The sequence below is a fragment of the Nannospalax galili genome, unplaced genomic scaffold (assembly GCF_000622305.1).
Source record: "Nannospalax galili isolate Female #2095 unplaced genomic scaffold, S.galili_v1.0 scaffold225, whole genome shotgun sequence".
NCBI lineage: Eukaryota > Metazoa > Chordata > Mammalia > Rodentia > Spalacidae > Nannospalax > Nannospalax galili.
The window spans coordinates 67,932-75,677 of record NW_008352653.1 but is presented as its reverse complement, the minus strand read 5'-3'; the positions used below and the strand labels follow the sequence as shown (position 1 = coordinate 75,677).

Below are 7,746 nucleotides of genomic sequence, written 5' to 3'. Positions count from 1 at the left end.
TCTTATAGGGTTTATACTGAGTACAATATTGTATAACTGTAATAATTCAACTGTAAACCTAAAAATTTACAGCCAAATTTGAAAGAGATGCATCCTACCTCAGGAAAACGTTATTGAATATGTCAATTGTGTTGTAATGATATGCTTCTTCTAAGTATGTTGTTATTAAATAAATCATTTTTTTAAAAAAAAATTTATTATTTTTAATTTTTTTGAATTTTAAAATGTGTTTTTATTGAGGTCTTTGATCCATTTGAAGTTGTATTTTGTATGCATGTATTGCCTGCATGTAGATAAGTGCACCCCTGTCATGCAATGTCTGAGGAAGACAGAAAAGGCTGTTGGATCCCCTGGAACTGGAGTTACAGACAGTTGTTAACTGCCATGTGAGTGCTGGGATTCAAACCTGGGTCTTCTGCAAGAACAACCAGTGTTCTTAACCACTTACCATCTCTCCAGCAGAGCCCATTACTTCTTAAAATATTTAAAAGCACCGAGTTTCTGACAGTATCTGTATATAGATATGTTTAAAAGACAGTCACTACAACTTTGATATGGTGAAACAAAACAAACCCAGAAGAAAACTTTGTTGTTAGATCTGTTTAAGTAAATTTTATATATATGCTATGTGGCTCATCAAAAGAATGAAGTAAACTTTAAATAAACTTTATAAATACTAACATGGAGTGATACTCAAGAGATAATAAATGATAAACACAAAGTGCAAAGCAGCATATGAGGTAAAATTAATATTTTTCTAAAAGCTATGTGATAGTCAAGAAATTATTGAATAAAGTCTCTTTATAGTGACATGTGCTGGTAATCAGGAAAACATTCAAGGAATATCTGTTATACTATTTCACTCTTTAAAAAATGTTTATGTATATGTCTGTGTGTGGGTATGTGCATGTACATGCATGTTCCCTCAGAGTCCAGAAGAGGGCATCTCATCCCTAGGAGCTAGAGTTGCAGGTAACTGTGAGCCACGTGGTATGGGTGATAAGAACTGAACTTGGGTCCTTTGCAAGAGCAGTAGGTGCTATTAACCACTGAGATATCCTCTAGTCTACTCTTTCACTCTTAAAAATGGCTGTCCATTTAAGAGTTTAGTTTTCAAGAGTTTTTTTTTTCCTTGAGACAGGGTCACCCTCTAGCCCCAGCTGCCCTAGAACTCCCTATGTAGACCAGGCTGGCCTTGATTTCACAGAGATCTTCCTGCTTTTGCCTCCCTTTCTACAGTATTTTTTTAACATTTTAATTTTCTTTTAAATTTAAATTTCATTTATTATTACTGTGTGTGCATACACACAGTGTGAATGTGCATGTACCATAGTGTGCATGTGGAGGCCAGAGGACAACTTCGTGGAGTCAGTTCTCATTCTACCTTTTCATGGGTTTGAGGATTGAACTCAGGTTGGCAGGCTTCGATAGCAAGCATCTTTACCTGCTAAGCCCTGTTTTAATATTCTTATAATGAGCTTATACTACATTCATAAGCATAACAAGTCAGGATTTTAATTAATTTATTTTTTGTCATTTATTTTTTTAACAGAGCAGAGTAGTGGTTTATTTACAGAAGAGTGGCCTCCCCATATTTACAGCTGCGCTGTAAAGTCCACACTCGAATATAGATCCCATTCACAGGATTTTCATACATTAGCTAAAATCTCACACTCTGCCTGGCTAGCTGTTTCTGCATTACTCCTTTCTCAAAATGGTGCCAAAAACTTTGTTCCTCTTCTAGTTCCATAGCTTGAATGAATGATTTCCTTGCTTGTCATCCTTATAATCTACCCTGTGCATTGAACTTGGGGCCCAGGTCCTTTCAGTCATATGTCCCCTTCTCCTTGGAAACCATTCCTGGAATCTGTCCTGGAACTAGATAGGTTTGTTAATCTTACTGCCAGATTTCCAATATACTGCTTACGTGCATTTAAGCTGCACCAGCCTCCTCTCCTTGATAATGTTTCTGCCCATTCTGGTACTACCAGTTCATTTCTCCATCCAAGTCACTCACCTTTTTTCTTTGTCTTTCTTTCTTTCTTTCTTTCTTTCTTTCTTTCGTTCTTTCTTTCTTTTCGACACAGAATTTCCCTGTGGCCCCAACAGGCCTGGAACTCACTATGTAGACCAGGCTAGCCTCAATCTCACAGAGATCCACTTGCTTCTGGGAGGGAGCCAGTGGGGAACGGGGTGTAAAGATGATTAAGATGTTCTGTATATGGGGCTGGTGAGATGACTCAGTGGTTAAGAATACTGGCTGTTCTAGCAGAAGACCCGAGTTCAAATCCCAGCACCCACATGGCAGCTAACAACTGTCCATAACTCCAATTCCAAGAGATCCAATGGCCTCTTCTATCCTCCGCAGGCATTGCACTGCACGGGTGCACTTACATACATGCAGGCAGTACACGCATACACATAAAATTAAAAAAAATAAAAAATATTTTAAAAAGATGTTCTGTATGAAATACACAAAAATTTAATAAAATATTTTTAAAAGAACATAATCATAAAAAAGAAGGCTATCAACCAAGTTGCCTTGATGAACACAGATGCAAAAAATACTTAATAAAACATTTGCAAACCAAATTAAACAATACATTAAAAATATCATTCCAGGGACATAAGAATGGTTCAACACATGGAAATCAATTAATGTAATATAGCACACAAAAAGAATCAAGGACAAAAATTTTAATCATCTCAATAAATGTCCTCTAAAAATCTTACAAAATTCAGCATCCTTTCATGATACAAATCATGAAGAAATTAAGTATAGAATTATGATCATTCCTGAACATAATAAAGGATATATGCAACAAACCGATATTATAGTGAATAAGAAAAACTGGAAACAGGAGAAACTATTAGGGAAGAGGAAGGGATTAATGAGGAAGGGGATAGAGAGTAATGGGTGGTAAATATGATCAAAGTTCCTTATATGCCTGTATGAAAATGTCACAATGAAACCCATTATTTGGTATAGTTAATATGTGATAATAAAATGGTAAAAAAAAAGAATACCTCTCAGTTCCTTACAACCGGTCTTTGATTAGTTAATGATTTTATTCATTCTTTATCTCCTATGAATACCGACCATTTCCTATATACTGTTTGCAGTCACTAAGATTTTCCTTATACTTGATTTATATCTACCTAAAGCTATTCTTTCATCTTCTTACAGTGCTGGGTATTGGACTCAGGGCTTCATACATGCCAGGAAAGCACTGTATCACTGGGCTATATAGCCCAGATCTTCTCTTTTTACATTTTATTTTGAAATAGGGTTTTGTTAAATTGTCCAAGCTGGTCTTGAATTCACCCAATAGCTCAGGCAGGCCTTGAAATTGTGATTTTCCTGCCTCTGCCTTCTGAATAGTGTCATCTGATTGGCTTAGTTCTTACTATTTATTTGTTTGTTTGGTTGGTTGGTTGGTTTTGGTTTCTTGAGACATGGTTTTCCTCTGTAGCTCAAGCTGGCCTAGAATTCTCTATGTAGCCCAGATCCCCTGGAACTGGAGTTAGATATGGTTGTTAGCTCCCATGTGATCCTCTTGTCTTGCCTCCATGAGTGTTGGGATTATAGGCATGAGAATCCTTCATTATTTTATTGAAAAGCACTACCTAACTGAGTGAGGCAGCACATAACTATAATCCTAGCACCAGGAGTCTGAAGCAGAAGAATCACAATTGCTACAATGAATCAAAAACCCTAACTTGTTCAACATATGCTACAGGTAGTGTTTAGCTGGAAGGTCTTGACAATTTGAAAAAGTTAGAAGAAAATACTGGAAATGGATATGATGGTCCACACTCAGGAGGCTTTTCATTGTAGAAATTAGGAGCATTTTTTGCAAGTGAAGAAAGTTCATTTCCTTTTAATGAAAAGGAAAAATATAGGAAGAAAAGTTTGATGAGCTCTTAAGAGGATCAAGAAAAGGAATATAATTCAAGGAAAAAAGGGGAAAAAACCCTTCCATTTTAAATCATGTTATTATTTTAATCCTGTATCACTCAGGAAGCTATGCTAGCTAAAACTGGAATTTATTAAGAAGATTATATATCACCTACAGTTCATATCAAGTAGTTTCCATCCTTTTGTGTCTATATCCTTAATTACTTTCTAATATTCCCCTTGCTAACTCAGTCTGAAACCTCAGGAACTTCCACATAAAATAAATACATCTGGTGGTACTGGTGTCGGCCTTTTATCCCAAAACTCAGGATGTTGATGCAGGAGGATAGCTGTGAGTTGAGGCCAGCTTGTTTCAAGAAAAAAAAATTAACAGTTAAAAGTCAAAATGTCCTTGGGCTTGTTAGCAACATACTCTGTTCCAAAGGCCAAAAATGTTCAAAAGTATTTGGGAGCTTGTATCTAATCCTTAAAAGATTTTAGGGTTACCGCTTCAGAGGGGGAAATGGAGGGGAGGAAGTGTGCGTGAATTTAATCAAAACACCTTATATGCATGTATGAAATTCTCAAAGTTTTTGTAAAAATTTAAAAAAAAGAAAGAAATGAGCATAACTTCACCTGCAAAAAAAACCGCAAAGTAGTTATAGATACTTTTGCAGGGATATGAGGTGAAGGTCAAGCTCAGTTCTATTCTTCAGACTCTCCTAATCTGTTCTTGAGTCTTGTTCCATGGCAAACCTTGGGAAGATGTTGAAATGATCATTTGTCCCCACGTTATCATTGAGAGACACCGTTCACTTGGTATCTTTAGCCTGGAAAGCTTTCTGTGGATTCTGTGCCATACTGGTTCGCAGAACTCTCTTGTAACATTTGTAACCCCAAGACTTGCCTTCCTGTCTCTCAGATGCATTCAGCAGGATTCCTCTCTAGGCTCTTACCAGGAGGCTATGCAAAGCAAGACTCATCTCAGTTGACTTCTTTCTTCACTCTACAGGCCAAGGGACATTTCTTTTTAATCTTATGGATGCCACATTCTCCTTCAACCCCAATTCTCCTTAATGTTTTCAGAAAAGAGAAATTCCAATATCTTATAAGCTAATTTGTTTTTAGCTTGGCCACATACCTCCCAAAGGGCAAAGAACCTGCTAAGTGCTGGAAAGAGAGAAAAAAAATATCTAGAGGTAGGCAAAGATTTTCAAAATAGACAAAAAATGCAAGGAAGGAAAGGAAGGAAAAAACAAGGAAAGAAAAGAAAACTGATGAACTGGATTCTATTCCGATGAAGGACTTTTTTTTAAACCAAAAATCACTGCTAAAAGGGCGTGAGAAGGGTGCCTGCAAGATGATTCATCAGGTAAAGGTGCCAGCCATCAAGCCTGACAACCTGAGTTGAGTCCTATGACCCCTATGGTTGAAAAAGGGAACTGACTCCCACAAATTGTCTTCTGACCTTCATGTCGGTACACCCTGACACATGAACACAAAATTTATTAAACAGGTAATTTTTTAATGTTTTATTTATTAATTTTGTTTTCTGTATATGAGTTTATTGCCTGCATGTGTATAAGTTGACCCGTGTCCTGCATTGCCCGAGGAGGTCAAAAGAGGGCATCAGGTCCCCTGGAACTAGAGTTAAGGACGGTTGTTAGCTGCCATGTAGGTGCTGGGAATCAAACCTGGGTCCTCTGCAAGAGTAGCCAGTGTGCTTAACCGTTGAGTCATCTCTCCAGCCCCAATAAAAAGGTAATTTTTAAAAAGAGAATGAAAAAAGGCTTCCAAGCGGTGGCACAGCGATATCGAAATGGTGACGGAGGGAGACATGGAGCTGGAGTTGGAGACGGAGACCAGCAGCCTGGATCGGCCTCCAGAGGAACCACGAAGCATGACAGTGGTGCGGCTGATCTGGAATGGGTCACTGACTATGCATAGGAGAAAAAGGTCCACCCAGAGCTCCAATCTGGAGACAGCTATGTCCGTCATTGGAGACAGACGGTCCAGGGAGCAAAAGGCCAAACAGGAGCGGGAGAAGAAACCGGAAAAGGCCACAATCAAGAAGGAAGATCTGGAGTTGATAATGACAGAGATGGAGATCCCTTGAGCAGCAGCAGAAAGGAACTTGCATGAACAAATGGGCAACGTGGTAGAGGCTCTTATTGCCCTAACCAACTGATAATGTGCTTTCTCAGGCATTTTCTGGACTAACTTATTGAGAGAAAATGTTTTCTTTTTTCAGTTTTTTTTTCTCAAAAGAGAAAGAGAGAGAGAGAGAGAGAGAGAGAGAGAGAGAGAATGAAAAGACCAAGCATGATGTCTCATACCTATAGTCCTAGCACTCAAGAGACTTCTAATAGGAAGTTCACAAGTTCCAGGTTAGCCTGAACTACATAGTGAGGTTGAGGGACCTGCCTGGGCTATGTAGCAAAACACCATCTCAAAAGAAAAAATTGTTCATTTTTATGTGTATGTAATACTTTAATAAAAAATTTTCTTAGGGACTGGGCAGATGGCTAAGTAGATAAAGTGCATGCCTCACAAATGTGAGCACAGGATTTAAAATTTCCAGAACACATAAATGCTGGGTGGACATGGCAGCCTGCCTGTAATTCCAGTACTCAGAAGGTAGAGACAGGAGATCCCCAGAACAAGCTAGATTAGCCCAGTCACTGAGATCTGGATACAACTGAGAGACTCCTCAATATATAGAGGAGAAAGATTAAGGAAGGCCCCAGAATGTCAACCTCAGCCTTCAAATGTGGGAACATGTGCAGGGTGCCAACACAAACTTGTATGCCTAAAAACATGTGAACACACACACACTCAATATATTTTTTCCAAGAAGGGGTCTGGGGAGATAGCTCAGTCCAACCTAAGTTCAATCCCTACAACCCACATTAAAAAAAATCTGGGCATGGTGACACACACAGTGCTGGGGAGGTAGAGGTGGAGACGGTTGGATTCCTGAGGTTCACTGGTCAGTAAACCTAGACTACTTGGCAAGTGAGTGACCATATCTCAAATAAAAAAGGTAAACAGTGCCCAAGGTTTCCTCTGGTTTCCACATATGCATGTGGACATGTGCACAAACACAAACATACACAACACACACACACACACACACACACACACACACACACTTTTCTTAAGAGAGCCACTCATATTGGTAAACACATGCAATATCAGCACATGGGAGACAGAAGCAGGAGGATCAGGAATTCAAGGTCATTTTTTGGTTACATAGCAAATGTGAGAGCAGCCTGGGTTACATAAACCCCTGTGTCAAAAAAACAAAAATGGGGTGGGGAATGGTAGGGCAGGGCAGAGGAAGGAGTATGGGAAGGGATAAGTAACACTAAAAGCCTTTAGAAAAAGCCATATGGAAACCTACCACTATAGAAACTTCTTTTTTAAAAAAATATTTTTGAGACAAGGTCTCCCTGTAGCCTCAGCTGGCCTGGAACTCACTTTGTAGACCAGGCTAGCCTTGAACTCACAGAGATCTGCCTGCCCCTGCATCCCAAGTGCTAAGATTAAAGGCATGTGCCACCACACCCAGCAAAGCTTCTTAAAGTATATACATATACATTATAAAGAGATTAAAAGGAGTTACCAAATAACAGGGGACACTGCCCCTTCTAGACATCATAGGGTAGCAAAATAAAACTTCAATGCTAAGAATGATCCCCTCTCTAGAAGTTGTTGGCCAGAGGTTCCATAGACCCTCAAACAATACTGGTCATTGCCCCTCCTCTTGGTTACCTACCAGAATTTGACAGTAAAACTCTATTGCTGAAGGCACTACATACATGAGTGGTAGAACAAACAAGGAGAAA

General features: G+C 38.9%; 1 pseudogene; it reads left to right on the top strand.

Moving 5' to 3' along the window:
* Positions 1-5,714: 5,714 nt before the first annotated feature.
* Positions 5,715-6,086, top strand: LOC103747310 (annotated as a pseudogene).
* The last annotated feature ends 1,660 nt before the right edge of the window (positions 6,087-7,746 follow it).